The sequence below is a fragment of the Scyliorhinus torazame genome, chromosome 2 (genome assembly GCF_047496885.1).
Source record: "Scyliorhinus torazame isolate Kashiwa2021f chromosome 2, sScyTor2.1, whole genome shotgun sequence".
NCBI lineage: Eukaryota > Metazoa > Chordata > Chondrichthyes > Carcharhiniformes > Scyliorhinidae > Scyliorhinus > Scyliorhinus torazame.
In genome coordinates, this window is record NC_092708.1 from 64786028 (window position 1) to 64802372 (window position 16345).

A 16345-nucleotide genomic window follows, 5' to 3' on the forward strand; every position below is an offset into this window, starting at 1 on the left:
CAGGAGACCAAATGTACTGTCTATATTCTGCAAGATGTTAAGTGTCCGCCTCTGCTGACAAGGTTGAAGGGCTTGGTGAAGTCTATGACAGAGGTTCCCAAATGGTGTGCCACGACACACTAGTGTGCCCAGAAGGCTCCACAAGTGTGCCGCAAAATAAGATTAAAAATGGATAAACATTAATGAAAATAAAGTAAATCTAATCTTCATTTTAAGCTCCCTGGTCGGCATCCCCAAGTAATACCAATCAGGCGCATGGAGCTAACTGATGTAAAAAATCAGAACCACACGTGTCGCCCTTTCCCGGATGGCGCATGCACGGTTCAGATTACTAACATAAAACATTGTGAACCGCGCATGTGCAGCCCTTTCCTGGCTGACACATGCCAGGTTCATTGGCAATTGGAGATGTCGACCATGGACATGGAGTTAGACAAAGGCCCCGTGGACCTGGGCAAAAAGCAACATCACAAAAGGGGTGCAAACGAGAATCATCATAGGAACACAGGAATTAGGAGAAGTAGGCAATTCAGCCCTTCGGGTCTGCTCCGCCATTCAATCAGATCATGGCTGATCTCTTCCTGGTCTCAAATCCACCTCCCTAACTGCTCCCTATATCCCTTTACGCCACTTCTTTAAAATCAGAAATATATCTATCTCCTTCTTGAAACCATTTAATAACCCTGATTCCACCGCACTATTCCACAAATTCACCACCCTCTGCGAATAGTTCCTCCACATCACAGTTCTAAATCTACTGCCTCTCAACCTAAATCTATGACCTCTTGTTCTAGAGAGACAGGGAGAGATTGAACAAAAAAAACAGGAGGGTGGACATTGAGAATAAAATAAAAAGTTCCCAGTAAGAGAACAAGACAAAGATAATAAACAGAAACCAATGAAGTTAAGAAAAGGCAAAGTAGGGTCCAACATTATATTTGGTATGCAAATAGTGGTAAGGCTAAACCAATGAAAACTGTATTAAATGGGACTTGACTTGTATTTGGGAGGCTTTATGATAAAAGACTTTTGCGAGATGGCAGTTCCAATGGAGAAAATAGGAACTGTGCCTCAAAATTGAATGGTATAAAGGTGTATAAATGGTGTACATGATGTAAAAAAGGTTGGGAACCATTGGTCTTTGAAGGCAATGTAGAGCTGTCTGTGCTGTTCGTGGCACTTCTCTTATAACTGACAATGTGAGAAAATCATGTCTACTGTCGATCTTCCAGCACTGAATCTCAGGATCGAAGTGATACCAGGGTCAGCAATCAGTCATTGTAATCTCCTTCGTTTTTGTTGAGGTGGCTATTTTTGCATCGGGTATGTCTGGAGGCAAAGATCTTTCCTTCCACCAGAGAAAGCTTGAGGCACAAATCTTTCCTTCCAGTCAGAGACTGACTGCTGTAAAGTCAGTGATAAAGGATACCTACAATTGCAACCTTGAACGTGAACTGGACTCTACTACCCACAAAGCTAGTGTCTGTTAACAAATAAAGAGTTAATGTTAAAATCTTTTCGCAAAGTTACGAGATGGCTAACAAAGTTGTAAAACTTTCTTACTAGGCAATGGGCTGACTGAATACTTTTATAAAACATTAGCACCGTACAGGAGGGAGTTGTACTGCAGCTAGTGCAAACACAAACTGCTGATAGACTATTTCATGGCAACTATTTATCACAGTTTGGTTTTATTACAGTTGCAACAGCGTAGGATCAGAAACTCTAGCTACATTGCCCTAATATTGATCTGTACTTGAAATCAATTTCAATCAAGAGTCTCAAAGTTTCTGGATAAGACCTGATGCAGGTTTTTGCATAAGCTCTGCTTCAAAATATCTTCCACTCTTAATGCTCAATATCAAAATTGACTGCACTATTAATGCAGTGCAAAAGCTGGAAACAACAAGGGAATCATAACCTAGCTGTTAAACTCAAGAAATACCTTTTCAAACTGAATGTAGCTGAACGGTTGAACCCGAGGACCCAGCATGAAAGCTAATACTTTGTTTCAATCTCATAGATTGCGAAAACATTTCTCCAACGTATATGACAATAGGAAAAGAGTTTCACTCCTTCAGTCTGGGCTCAGTGCCAGCCCACGTTCCATAGACGAAAGGTCAACATTATAATACAAGATCTTTCTCCCATTACAAGCTAGATCTCTCCATAACAGTTCACAACACTTGGCAGAGGATTATATTAGCATGTTTCTTTTATACAATAGCATTGCGTTCACATTTTAAATGTTGATTTGGGACACTTGATATTTTAAAAATGCAACATAGGTAATAAAAACAAATAGGTGGTAATCTTAACCAGTGAACGCATTAAACAAACAAACTGATCACGGCACATAGAATACAAATTAAATCCAAACTCCAATGCAAACAACTGTAAGTAAACAGGGTAAACCAAAAATCAATGTTAATGTTCTTCTTGGCCTGTTTCCAGTCGATTTTAAACATCCTGTTACCAAAATTGCTTGCGCAAATACAAGCACAAAGTGAAGTGTTGGGTACTCTGCTACACAGACGAACCAACACGGTTGCGAATGGTACAACTCAGTTTTATTTCAAACATAAATTTACACTGGTAAACTGTTTACTGAGGTTCGATCATAACTCTTGAATCTGTGGACCTATTCCTAATTCTATCTTGTAGTGGCACTCAGCACATGGTGGATGTCTGAGTGGCTTGCTATGAGCTCTGTGCCTTGATCCGTCTCCTGCTCGAGTGCCCAGGAAGTGTCGTGTTCCCTGTTTTGTACTGTGTATGCTCTTGCCTGTGATTGGCTGTCGAGTTGTGTGTGTGTTGATTGGTCAGTTGATCTGTCCATCAGTATGTATGTATGCATGTGTTATAATGTTTACCTGAATATCATGACACAAAGCAGTTAGAATTAGGTTTTATTAGTTGAATTTTGTATAAATTTTATTATTTCACTACTCGTTTCATTTTGGATTTTGCCATTGAATCAACCTCATTTCAGTATTAGGGCCAAATATGAAACTCAATTCAGTAGCAAAATAGTAATGGCCAGTGATTCAGGCAAATTCAGGATTATTCAAATGGAATCACAAATAATTCATAATGCATGACATAGCGAGATTTCACTATACACAAGTCTTTTAATACTATGCTTATAGTTAAACCATTATCATTAATCTTAACAGCTGTGATTCAGTAGTATCTCACTTCTGAGCCAGAAGGTGCGGTTTCAAACCCAAGAGATTCCAGCATATATACTAGGCTGACACCCAGCGCTGCACTGTGAAAGGTACCACCTTCCGAGTGATATGTTAAACAGAAAATCTGTGTGGCCTCTCAAGTGGATGGTATCATTTTGAAAATAATTTCTGGCAAATCCCATCACTATGTTCATTATCACATTCCTGCTTGTGGGACCTCGCTGCATGCAAACTGACTAATACATTTCCTACAATACACAGAAACTATACAAGAAAATAAACTTAACTGGCTGCAAAGTGCTTTGAGGCACACTACGGTTGGAAAAGGAATTATATAACCATAGTCTTTATTAATTAAACTTCCAATACAAAGGATACCCAATTTGATTCAGTCCATGTGATGGCAATAAACAGCTGAGCGCACTGGACATAGCAACAGTCTCAGCTGCAGTGCTGAAGACTCTTGCTCCCAGCCAAACTGTTCCACAGTACAGCTACAACTCAGGCATCTATTCCATTTTACTCTGAATTATCGTCAGCAGGTGTCGTCAACAGTGCTATCAAGCAGCACTTACTCACTAATAACCTGCTCAAATGCAGGGTTAGGTCCTCCCAGAACAACTCAGCACAGCTTAGTCTCTGGTCATTGCTATTTTGTTCCTGAATTGAGTTTCATATTTGGCCCTAATACTGCAATTGATGTTGAATCAAAGACAAAATCTCATTTCAGCAAAAATATAGACAAAATAATTGAATTCCAAACTTGGAGAAAGCAAGTGCCTTTAACATTAAGGCTGCATTTGACTCAGTAGAACATTAAGGAACCCCAGCAAAATATAAGTCAATGGCAATCAATGGCAAAACTCTATAATTCTTAGAGCCAAAGGAAGATGGTTTGTGGTTATCATGGCCAATCATCTCATTTCCAGGACATCAGAGCAAGTGTTCCTCAGGTCAGTGTCCTAGGGCCAACCATCTTTGATGACTGCAGTGTACAGTTCCCTTCACTTCAGATACTGAAGCAGTCCATACCCACATGCAGCAAGACCTGAACAATATTCAAGCTCGGGCTGATAAGTGGGAAGTAACATTCACACCCTTAAATGCCAAGCAATGACCATCTCCAACAAGAGAGAATCTAACAATCGGCCCTTGATATTCAATGGCAATACCATCGCTGTATCCCCATCTATCGACATCCTGGAGGTTAGCATTGATCAGAAACTGGATAAGCCAGATAAATACTGTGGCTATATCAGCATTCAGATGCTGGGAATTCTGTGGCAAGTAACTAACTTCCTATGTTCCAATGATGCCACTTTCCAAAACGGTGCTTCGAAAATGTGTGCCTGCTTCCTCAACCGTGATATCCCACCTACAGGTGTTGACAGGGCACCCAACAGTGTGCGGTCCATCTCTCGCGCCACTACCCTTGCCCCCTCCCCTCCTTCCCAGAACAAGGAGAGCCCCCCTCGTTCTCACATTTCATCCCACCAGCCTCCGTATGCAAAGCATAATCCTCCGCCATTTTCGCCAACTCCAGCGTGATGCCGCCACCCAACACATCTTCACTTCACTCCCTCTGTCAGCATTCTGCAGAGGCCGTTCCCTCTGAGATAATCTAGTCCACTCCTCCACTATACCCAGTTACTCTCCCATCACCCATGTCACCTTCCCATAATTGCAGACGGTGTAACACCTGCCCCTTTACCTCTTCCATGCTTAACATCCCAGGCCCAAAACACTCATTCCAGGTTAAGCAGCGTTTCACTTGCATCTCTTCCAATTTGGTCTACTGCATTCGCTGCTCCCAATGTGATCTCCTCTATATCGGGGAGACAAAACATAGACTGGGTGATCACTTTGCTGAGCATCTTCGGTCTGCGCATTCAGGATCCTGGCCTTTTGATGCTTGCCATTTTAACAAAAGACCTTGCTCCCATACCCACATGTCCGTCTTTTGCCTGCTGCAATGTTCCAGTGAAGCTCAACGCAAACGGGAGGAATAACATCTCGTCTTCCGGTTAGGCACGCTACAGCCTTCTGGTCTCAACATCGAATTCAACAACTTCAGATGATTAGCTCTACCCCACCTCGACCCATTTGGTTTCATCCCATTTCATTTTCCGGTCTTTTACCATTTCTTTCTTTCTCGTCTTTCTTTATACATTTAAACCCCACTCCCCATTTTATCCACCTTTCCTTCCCCTTTCTCCACATTGCTTCCCCCTTCCCCTCCCCCCACAACTACATCTGTCACAGTTCACACTTTGATGTTAGTTTCTCTGCTGTTTGGCCTTTCACATCTTTTGTTCTCTCTGGGGACTGCCAATAGCACTCTTTCCCCTTGGTTTCTGTGGCCATTAGCACCCAGTTTCCCTGGGTTCCTGAGGCCATGACTCATCTTTCATTCTCTCACTCCACAGTATAAATATTTCCCACTTTCTCTGTCTGTTAGCTTTGACAAAGAGTCATTGGACTCAAAACGTTAGCTCTTTTCTCTCCCTGCAGATGCTGCTAGACCTGCTGAGATTTTCCAGCATTTTCTTTTTCGTTTCAGATTTCAGCATCCGCAGTCATTTGCTTTTAACGAACTTCCCGATTCCCCAAAGCCTGTCCAGCACTGCAATGCACAAGCCAGGAGTATGATGGAATACTCTCCATTTACCTGGATCAGTGCAATTCCAACACCATTGCAGAAGCTCAACAAAGCAACTGGCTTGATTGGCATCCTGTTAACCATCCTCAATATTCACTCCCTCCGCCACCAATTGCAGGATGCACTGAAGCAGCTCACCAGGGTTTTTTCAACAACACCTTCCAAACCTGTGACCCATACTACTTGGAAGGATAAAGGCAGCAGATGCATGGGAACACCATCATCTGCAAGTCCCCCTTCAGGTCTTGGTCATTCTGACTTGGAACTACATCACTATTCTTCACGGTCACGGAGTCAAAATCCCAGAATTCCTTCCCTAACAGCACTGCAAGTATACCAACACCATAAGGATTGTAATAATTTAATAAGGCAGCACCCAACTAACTTCTCTGTGGGTTATAAATGCCCACATCACATGAACAAATTTAAAAAAGGTCTCGCCCTCATACTATTTCCAAATCTTTGGCTGAAATGTATTATAATTCCAGACTAGATCCCAACAGTGACTAGGATACTGGATCGGAACCCCAAAATTTCAGTTATTTATCAGACTGTACCAAAAGAAGGATTCACTCCAGGAGCGATTGCTTAAAGAAATAGGGCTTTAGTAATTTTAAAACAAAACTTTATTATGAATAAACTTTTTAACTTCACGCCTGAAAAGAACAGCTTATAATTATCCCATAAACACTACTACTCAATTTCAATTACTCAACAAGAAAAGAAACATACAGCCATCAATCTATCTTAAAATCAGCATGGCATAGTGTAATGCTTGCTTTATAAAACAGATTTGGCTTGTGTGAGAATCCCTTCAAACTCTGGCTGAAAGTCTTCAAAAAGCTGGTTCATCTGATGTGTTTCAGCTTCTTTCGTGTCCCCAGAAAAGACTGCTCTGCTTTAAATAGTATTAATCTTGTGCAAACTACCCTACCGTGAGAGAATTGTGGATGCAGTGTCAGACAGATAAAACTTCATCTCTTCACCCTCCAAAGCTTCTCCAAAACATGACCCTCTGCATTCTTTGGCTCCACCCAGCAATGACATCATCTCCCCAAGTCGCTAAAACTAATTATCTCTGCAGACTGAAAGTACATTAACTCCCCGGGGACTTCCCCCAGTCAATCCACAGTACATTAGCCCAGACTGAAAAAATACATTCCTTTTGCTAATTTCACCATCCGGCTCCTAGAAAGTTCCAGGCCTTTGCAAAACAAAATTATTTTTAAAAAATGACGACTGCAGTCAAACACACTATAACCCCAGGCTTTTAACCCTTAAATTGTCCCAATATTTAGAAGCCAATATTCCTAAAATCCTCTTTATCACAAATGGCGAGGAGCTACTTCCTACCAGTCCTCTGCCAGTTTTGTTTGATGATCAGACATTTGCAGATAACCAATTCTAGGGAAGACTTGCTCTTTTTGGCTCTTCTTTCCTCTGCTCAGCATCTCCCCAGGTGGCACAGATAAGTTGCGAAACTGCACAGTGAACTGCAAACGAGTGAGGGAGCTAGGTTAAAATTTATAGTTAAAACAGAATTTAAGGAAAACAAATGGATAAGTTGATTATGAACTGAGAAGAAACAGCATCAAACCTTCTGAGTTAGAGCTTTAATAATGCATGAACTAATCAAGCATCCATGTATCTGAATACATAAATCAATTGAACAATAACACTGAACAATGCTCAGGCAATTGCATACTCTGCTTCAACAATCTCATTGGCCAATGCTGATCAGATGACAGTTACAATTGTGTGACATTTACCAGAAATCTTATTGGCTAGTGATTATGTGATCATTCCATTTGTCTCTCACATCTTCATTTACAATAATTAATTATGTCACCAGCCTGACTGTTGTGATCAGATAGTCGTTCATTTTGTGAGTGTGTGGGATCATGCCATTTGCAAACAGCAAGCACCCATGCTTTTTTTGATTTAATTTCCTTTGGGTGAAGTTTCAGGGGCTGGTTTAGCACAGGGCTAAATCGCTGGCTGTTAAAGCAGACCAAGGCAAGCCAACAGCACGGTTCAATTCCCGTACCAGCCTCCCCGAACTAGGGGCTTTTCATAGTAACTTCATTTGAAGCCTACTTGTGACAATAAGCAATTTTAATTTCATTTCAAGTTTCGAGATGTTTCGAGTCATATGCAAGAGAATGTAAAAATGTAGTTTTGTTCCCTTTTGAAGTATCTAGAGCAATACTTGTAATGACAGGTTACGTGAAATTCAACAGGCATATACTTGGTCCCTGATAATCACGTGACATTTTCTGTGATAACCAATTCTCTTTGGCATCGTCTTCCCGGTACTGTGCTTACATCATCAGAACAATCTCATTAGCCATGCTCAATGATTCCTGATAACCGCTGTACATGTCAGTCACATCCTGGAGTAATTTCAACTGATTTATTTTGCTTTAAAAATAAAAGTTCCATTCAAATATACCCGAGTAAATATAACTTATACAGGGTTTCAATGTTTTCTTCCTCTTCTAAAACTAATAGTAGAGGAATGCTCAATAGAATATCAAGTATAAAACCATAAAAGGCACTAACATGGTCTATTTTTAAATTGCCTTGACCACCACTATGGGAAATCAATTCTTTTAAATAAGAATATACCCTCAATCTTAGTTTTCAAAAACGTATATCAGATCTGCCCTAATTCAATCAAAATAAAGTGAATTGAGAAGCTCCTATCCATAAGAATGAAAAAGAGTTCTCTGTAAGCACGATTTCCACAAACACCAAAAACAATACATGAAGAGTTAATAGTGCAGCATTTACTTGTCCATTAAAAAGTACCATCTATAAATATCTCTGGAAAGATTTTTCTTTCTATGAACTAGTTGGATAAAAAGAATGCCAATCGGTTCCTCACTCATGAAAAGAAAAATCATTAAGCACAGATCCTGGATTACCCCACACATGCTCCACAGTGTCCCCCAAAATACAGGAATTCTGCATTCATGTCGCATTGTTCATTCTGTCTTGCGCTATGGTAAAGCAATATAAATGCACACATTAAAGTGAGCTATACAGTTTCATGCTATGGATTTTAGTCTACAGCAAAAGATGTTGTGCAACTACCTTGTGGTGATCCTCAGATTAAATCACCACCAGTCAGCTCTCCCCCTCAAAGGAGAAAGCAGCCTGTGGCCATCTGGGACTACAGCAACTTTACTTCCTTTACATTTCAAAATAACAAAAGTGGGTTAATTGGAAAAATGAAATTGTTCTATGTAGATCCCAGAATTCTCATCCACTACAGACGTATCAGCAAATCGCATATTATGAAATATAAGAACATAAGAACTAGGAACAGGAGTAGGCCATCTGGCCCCTCGAGCCTGCACCGCCATTTAATGAGATCATGGCTGATCTTTGTGGACTCAGCTCCACTCTCCGGCCCGTACACCATATCCCCGAATCCCTTTATTCTTTAGAAAGGCATCTATCTTTTTCTTAAAAACGTTTAAAGAAGGAGCCTCAACTGCTTCACTGGGCAAGGAATTCCAGAGATTCACAACCCTTTGGGTGAAGAAGTTCCTCCTACACTCCGTCCTAAATCTACCTCCCCTTATTTTGAGGCTATGCCCCCTAGTTCTGCTTTCCCCGACCAGTGGAAACAACCTGCCCGCATCTATCCCATCTATTCCCTTCATAATTTTATATGTCTCAATAAGATCCCGCCGCATCCTTCTGAACTCCAATGAGTACAGTCCCAGTCTACTCAACCTCTCGTCATAATCTAATCCCCTCAACTCTGGGATCAACCTAGTGAATCTCCTCTGCACTCCCTCCAGTGCCAATATGTCCTTTCTCAGGTAAGGAGACCAAAACTGAACACAATACTCCAGACGCGGCCTCACCAACACCCTATACAATTGCAGCATAACCGCCCTAGTCTTGAACTCCATCCCTCTAGCAATGAAAGACAACTCGATTAGCCTTCATAATCACCTGTTGCACCTGCACACCAACTTTTTGCGACTCGTGCACCAGCACACCCAGGTCCCTCTGCACAGCAGCATGTTTTAACATTTTACCGTTTAAATAATAATCCATTCTGCTGTTATTCCTCCCAAAATGGATAGCCTCACACTTGGCAACATTGAATTCCATCTGCCAGACACTAGCCCATTCACCTAACCTATCCAAATCCTTCTGCAGACTTCCGGTATCCTCTGCACTTTTTGCTTTACCACTCATTTTAGTGTCGTCTGCAAACCTTGACACATTGCACTTGGTCCCCAACTCCAAATCGTCTATGTAAATTGTGAACAACTGCGGGCCCAACACTGATCCTTGAGGGACCCCACTAGTTACAGGTTGCCAACCAGAGAAACACCCATTTATCCCCACTCTCTGCTTTCTGTTAGTTAACCAATTCTCGACCCATGCTACCACTTTACCCTCAATGCCATGCATCTTTATTTATGCAGCAACCTTTTGTGTGGCACCTTGTCAAAAGCTTTCTGGAAATCCAGGTAGACCAGATCCATTGGCTCCCCGTTATCTACTGCACTGGTAACGTCCTCAAAAAATTCTACCGAATCAGTCAGACACGACCTACCCTTTGTGAACCTATGCTGCGTCTGCCCAATGGGACAATTTCCCTCCAGGTGCCCCGCTATTTACTCCTTAATGATAGATTCCAGCAGTTTCCCTACAACCGAAGTTAAGCTTACCGGCCTATAATTACCCGCTTTCTGCCGACCTCCTTTTTTAAACAGTGGTGTCACGTTTGCTACTTTCCAATCCTCTGGGACCACCCCAGAGTCTAGTGAATTTTGATAAATTATCACTAGTGCGTTTACAATTTCCTGAGCCATCTCTTTTAACACTCTGGGATGCATCCCATCAGGGCCAGGAGACTGGTCTACCTTTAGCCCCATTAGCTTGCCCAATACTGCCTCCTTATTGACTACAATCATCTCAAGGTCCTCACCTATCATATCTTTATTTCCATCAGTCACTGGCATGTTATTTGTGTCCTCCACTGTGAAGACTGACCCAAAAAACCTGTTCAGCTCCTCAGCCATTTCCCCGTCTCCTATTATTAAATCTCCCTTCTCATCTTCCAAAGGACCAATATTTACCTTAGCCACTCTTTTTTGTCTTATATATTTGTAGAAGCTTTTACTTTCTGCTTTTATGTTCTGAGCCAGTTTACTTTCATAGTCTACCTTACTCTTCTTTATGGCTTTTTTAGTAGCTTTCTGTTGTCCCCTAAAGACTTCCCAGTCCTCGAGATTCCCACTAATTTTTGCCACTTTGTATGTTTTTTCCTTCAATTTGATACTCTCCCTCACCTCCTTATATATCCATGGTCGATTTTTCCCCTTTCTACCGTCTTTCTTTTTTGTCGGTATGAACCTTTTCTGAACACTGTGAAAGATCGCTCGGAAGGTTCTCCACTGTTCCTCAACTGCTTCACCATGAAGTCTTTGCTCCCAGTCTACCTTAGCTAGTTCTTCTCTCATCCCATTGCAATCACCTTTGTTTAAGCACAAAACACTAGTGTTTGATTTTACCTTGTCATTCTCCAACTGTATTTTAAGTTCCACCATATTGTGGTCGCTCCTTCCAAGAGGATCCCGAACTATGAGATCATTAATCAATCCTGCCTCATTACACAGGACCAGATCTAGGACCGCTTGTTCCCTTGTAGGTTCCATTACATACTGTTCCAGGAAATTATCCCGGGCACATTCTATAAACTCCTCCTCAAGGCTGCCTTTACCAACCTGGTTAAACCAATCGATATGCAGATTAAAATCTGCCATGATAACCGCTGTACCATTTCTACATGCATCTGTTATTTCTTTGCTTATTGCCTGCCCTACCATCCTGTTACTATTTGGTGGCCTATAGACTACTCCTATCAGTGACCTTTTCACCTTACTATTCCTGATTTCCACCCAAATTGATTCAACCTTGTCCTCCATAGCACCAATATCATCCCTTACTATTGCCCGGATGCCATCCTTAAACAACAAAGCTACATCACCGCCCTTACCGTCCATTCTATCCTTTCGTATAGTCTGATACCCTTGGATATTTAACTCCCAGTCATGACCATCTTTTAACCATGTTTCAGTAATGGCCACTAAATCATAGTCATTCACGATGATTTGCGCCATCAACTCATTTAGAATCATAGAATCATAGAAGTTTACAGCATGGAAACAGGCCCTTCGGCCCAACCAGTCCATGCCTTATTTCGTATACTACGAGCATTCAGGTAAAGTACACTTATGCTGTTTTTTATGTCTTTGTTATGAATCCTAACACCTTGATCAGTAACTTTCCGCAATTTATTTTTCCTCGTACCCTTTCTCCTAATTGTCCTTGTCTTTGAACCCATATCTCTACATAATAACCTGTCATGTAACCTGCTGCCTTGATCTCCATTAACTATTATACTGTCCATAGCTTTACACTTCCCTTCCCCCCAACTTGCTAGTTTAAAGTCCTTGTGACCAACCTATTTATCCTATTCGCTAGAACACTGGTCCCAGAATGGTTTAGGTGAAGACCGTCCCAACGGTACAGGTCCCTCCTGCCCCAGTCCTGATGCCAATGCCCCATGAAATGGAATCCCTCTTTCCCGCACCACTCCTTTAGCCACATGTTAACTTCTCTAATTTTCTCAACCCTATGCCAATTGGAACGTGGCTCGGGTAGTAATCCAGAGATTATAACCCTGGAGGACCTGTTCTTTAATTTAGTCCCTAGTGTTTGATAATCCCCAAACAGGTCCTCTTTCCTAGTCTTACCTATGTTGTTAGTCCCAACATGGACCACAACAACTGGATCCTTCCCCTCCCTCTCTAAAATCCTTTCAAGCCGATCAGAGATGTCCCTCAACCTGGCACCAGGCAGGCAACATACCATGCGGGACTCTCGATCTGGCTTACAAAGGATGCCATCAATCCCCCCCAATTATAAAATCCCCAACAACTACCACTTGTCTTTTTGCTCCCCCCTCTTGAATGGCTTCCTGTACCACGGTGCAGTGGTCAGTCAACGCATCCTCCCTACAGCCCTCTTCCTCATCCACACAGGGAGCAAGTACCTCATACCTGTTGGACAAGGTCAAGGGCTGAGGATCCTCAACTCCTAAACTCAGGATCCCCCTACCTGCCTCCCTTGCAGTCACACCACTCTGTCCCTGACCACTGTCGGAATTAACAGTACTTATTCTACCGGGTGTGACTGCCTCCTGAAACAAAGCGTCCAGGTAATGTTCCCCCTCCCTGATGTGCCGCAGTGTGTGCAGCTCGGTCTCCAGCTCATCAATTCTGAGCCAAAGTTCCTCGAGCAGACAACACTTGCTGCAGATGTGGTCACTGACGGTCTCAATGGGATCCACCAGTTCCATCATCATACAGCAACTGCAAATCACCTGTCCAGCCATATTCAACTTGTCAATTAATTTAAATATTTCTAAAAAAAAATTTTTTTATAGAACCTCAAGGATAAACCCAAACACCAACAAAAACACAGCCCTCTCTCACCACTCACCCGAACTCAGTCACTCACCTAAACTCAGATGCACTCTGTTCCAATCAGCACTCAGTCACTCACCTAAACTCAGATGCACTCTGTTCCAATCAGCACTCAGTCACTCACCTAAACTCAGATGCACTCTGTTCCAATCAGCACTCCGTGTCTAAAGGCACTCCTGCCACACCTTTTGTGCACTCACCTCTCCCAGCACTGTCCCGGCTCTCTCCTCCCGAGCTTTTTAAATCTCCCGGCTCTCTCCTCCAGCCTGTTTTCGCTGTGCCGGCTCTCTCCTCCCGCGCTTTTTAAATCGCCCGGCTCTCTCCTCCGGCGCTGTTTTCACTGCCCCGCTCTCTCCTCCCGCGCTTTTTAAATCTCCCGGCTCTCTCCTCCGGCTTTGTTTTCACTGCCCCGGCTCTCTCCTCCCGCGCTTTTAAAATCTCCCTGCTCTCTCCTCCGGCGCTGTTTTCGCTGTCCCGGCTCACTCCTCACGCGCTTTTTAAATCTCCCGGCTCTCTCCTCCGGCGCTGTTTTCGCTGTCCTGGCTCTCTCCTCCCGCGCTTTTTAAATCTCCCGGCTCTCTCCTCCGGCGCTGTTATGCCCCTCTGCAACTGGATCCTCGACTTCCTGACCCATAGACCACAGCCAGTAAGGATAAACAACACCTCCTCCATGATAGTCCTCAATACTAGAGCCCTGCAAGCCGACGTACTTAGCCCCTTACTATACTCTCTATACACACACTACTGTGTGGCAAAATTTGGCTCCAACTCTATCTACAAGTTTGCTGATGACAGGACCGTTGTGGGTCGAATCTCGAACAATGATGAGTCAGAATACAGGAGGGAGATAGAGAACTTTGGAGTCGTGTAACAACAACAATCTCTCCCTCAATGCCAGCAAAATTGAAGAGCTGGTCATTGACTTCAGGAACTAAAGTATCGCACACACCCATCTGCATCAATGGTGGAGTGGTTGACAGCTTCAAATTGCTAGATGTGCACATCACCAACAATCTGTCCTGGTCCACCCACATTGATGCTATGACCAAGAGAGCAAAACAGCGTCGATACTTCCTCAGGAAATTCAGTATGTAGCACAGGGCTAAATAGCCGGCTTTAAAAGCAGACCAAGGCAGGCCAGCAGCACGGTTCAATTCCCGTAACAGCCTCCCCGAACAGGTGCCTCAATGTGGTGACTAGGGGCTTTTCACAGTAACTTCATTTGAAGCCTATTTGTGACAATAAGCGATTTTCATTTCATTTCATTTCATTATGTCCACATCGACTCTTACCAGAAAGCATCCTATCTGGCTGCAACTGCTCTGCCCAAGGCCGATCTGGCTGCTTCACAGCCTGGTATGGCAACTGCCTGCCCAAGACCATAAGAAACTACAAGAGTCATGAACACAGCCCAGTCCATCACACAAACTCGCCTTCCATCCATTGACTCTGTCTACACCTCCCACTGCCTTGGGAAAGCGGACAGCATAATCAAAGACCCCTCCCACCCAGCTTATTCACTCTTCCAACTTCTTCCATCGGGCAGGAGATTAAAAGTTTGAGAACACCCACTAACAGGGTCAAATACAGCTTCTTAGCACACGGCTAAAATAGCTGGCTTTTAAAGCAGACCAAGGCAGGCCAGCAGCACGGTTCAATTCCCGTACCAGCCTCCCCGAACAGGCGCCGGAATGTGGCAATTTGGGGCTTTTCACAGTAACTTCATTTGAAGCTTACTTGTGACAATAAGCAATTTTCATTTAATTTACCAGATTCCTGAATGGCCCTCTTATGGACTGAACTGATCTCTTCACACATCTTCTCGACTAAGTTGTATTGCACCTCGTATGCTCACCTATTGCCTGTGCCGATGTATTTACATTGTGTATTTATGTACGTCCTCTAGGGTTTTTTTCCATGTATGGAACGATCTGTCTGGACTGTATGCAGAACAATACCTTTCATGTACCTCAGTACACGTGACGATCTACTATACACATTTAGATCTTGAGCTTCAAATGCTTCCTACAACTAAATCACAATTTAAAAAAATTGAAACAATTCAACAAGGAATGCATTTGTCTAGTTCAAGATTTTACCAGAATCTGCATTTATAAGAGAGGCAGACTTAGAAGGATAAGGAGGACAACAAGTGGTTTCGCCATTCACCATCAGATCGAGCTGGACCATATTAAGAACTATCAGATTACGTAACAAAAACTGCTCAGTATTCCAGGATCATCCTGGAATATAACAAATATAACCCCGGATTTATTTTCTCTTCCAAGAACAATCTTTAAAAATCCCCTCGCTTGTCCCTTCCACCCTGACTTCCAGAAGTGTAAGGAACTTATGGACTTCTTTGTCATCAAGATAGAGCACCCATTCAAATGTCACTGCCATGTCCCTCCCTTCGACTAGCCCACCAGGCCAGACTTCCTTTCAATCTTACCAACCCTACCCCCCCCACACACACACACACACACACCCTGACCCTCCCTACTCCATTTGTCCTAGCCCTGAACAATCACCTTTCTCCACCTTTTCTTCGAATCACTCTTCACCGCCTCTCGGAGCTTATTTTTTCCTCGAGACCCACCTCCTGCTTATTATACCCTATTCCCACTAAACTGTTCGCCACCAATTCCCCCTCTTGGTCACCATGTTAACCTCATTGTTAACAATTCTCTCTTCAGGTATTATTCCATCCTCCATTAAATTGGCCACATCACCCTTTTCCTCAAAGAAATAACCCTCGACTCCAATCTCCATGCCACATCTAAAACATCCATTTCTGCTCCCAAATCTTAAATGTTTTGTAATCAGCCCCCCTCCACCCTACTTGCCCAAATCAATGCCCATCTTTCCAAGAACCCAGTGTTTGAATCCCTCTAATCAGTTTCCTGTTCTTGCCACAATACTGAAATGGACCTTGTCGAAGCTTCGTAAGTGGCTGTGACAAAGATAAATTATCC

General features: G+C 42.9%; 1 protein-coding gene across 10 annotated transcripts in view; it reads right to left on the bottom strand.

The window, feature by feature from the left end:
• The window catches only part of LOC140388150 (speckle-type POZ protein-like A), a 392296-nt gene that overhangs the window by 149674 nt on the left and 226277 nt on the right, over positions 1-16345 (bottom strand). For 2 of the 10 annotated variants that reach the window (XM_072471880.1, XM_072471889.1), the window contains one exon: positions 7204-7343. The exons of 7 other annotated variants lie outside the window; for them this stretch is intronic. The gene's annotated coding sequence lies outside the window, so the exon portion shown is untranslated. Of the gene's footprint in view, positions 1-7203; positions 7344-7447; positions 7481-16345 lie in introns of those variants that run through there. One more of the 10 variants, XM_072471942.1, reaches the window with a different exon arrangement.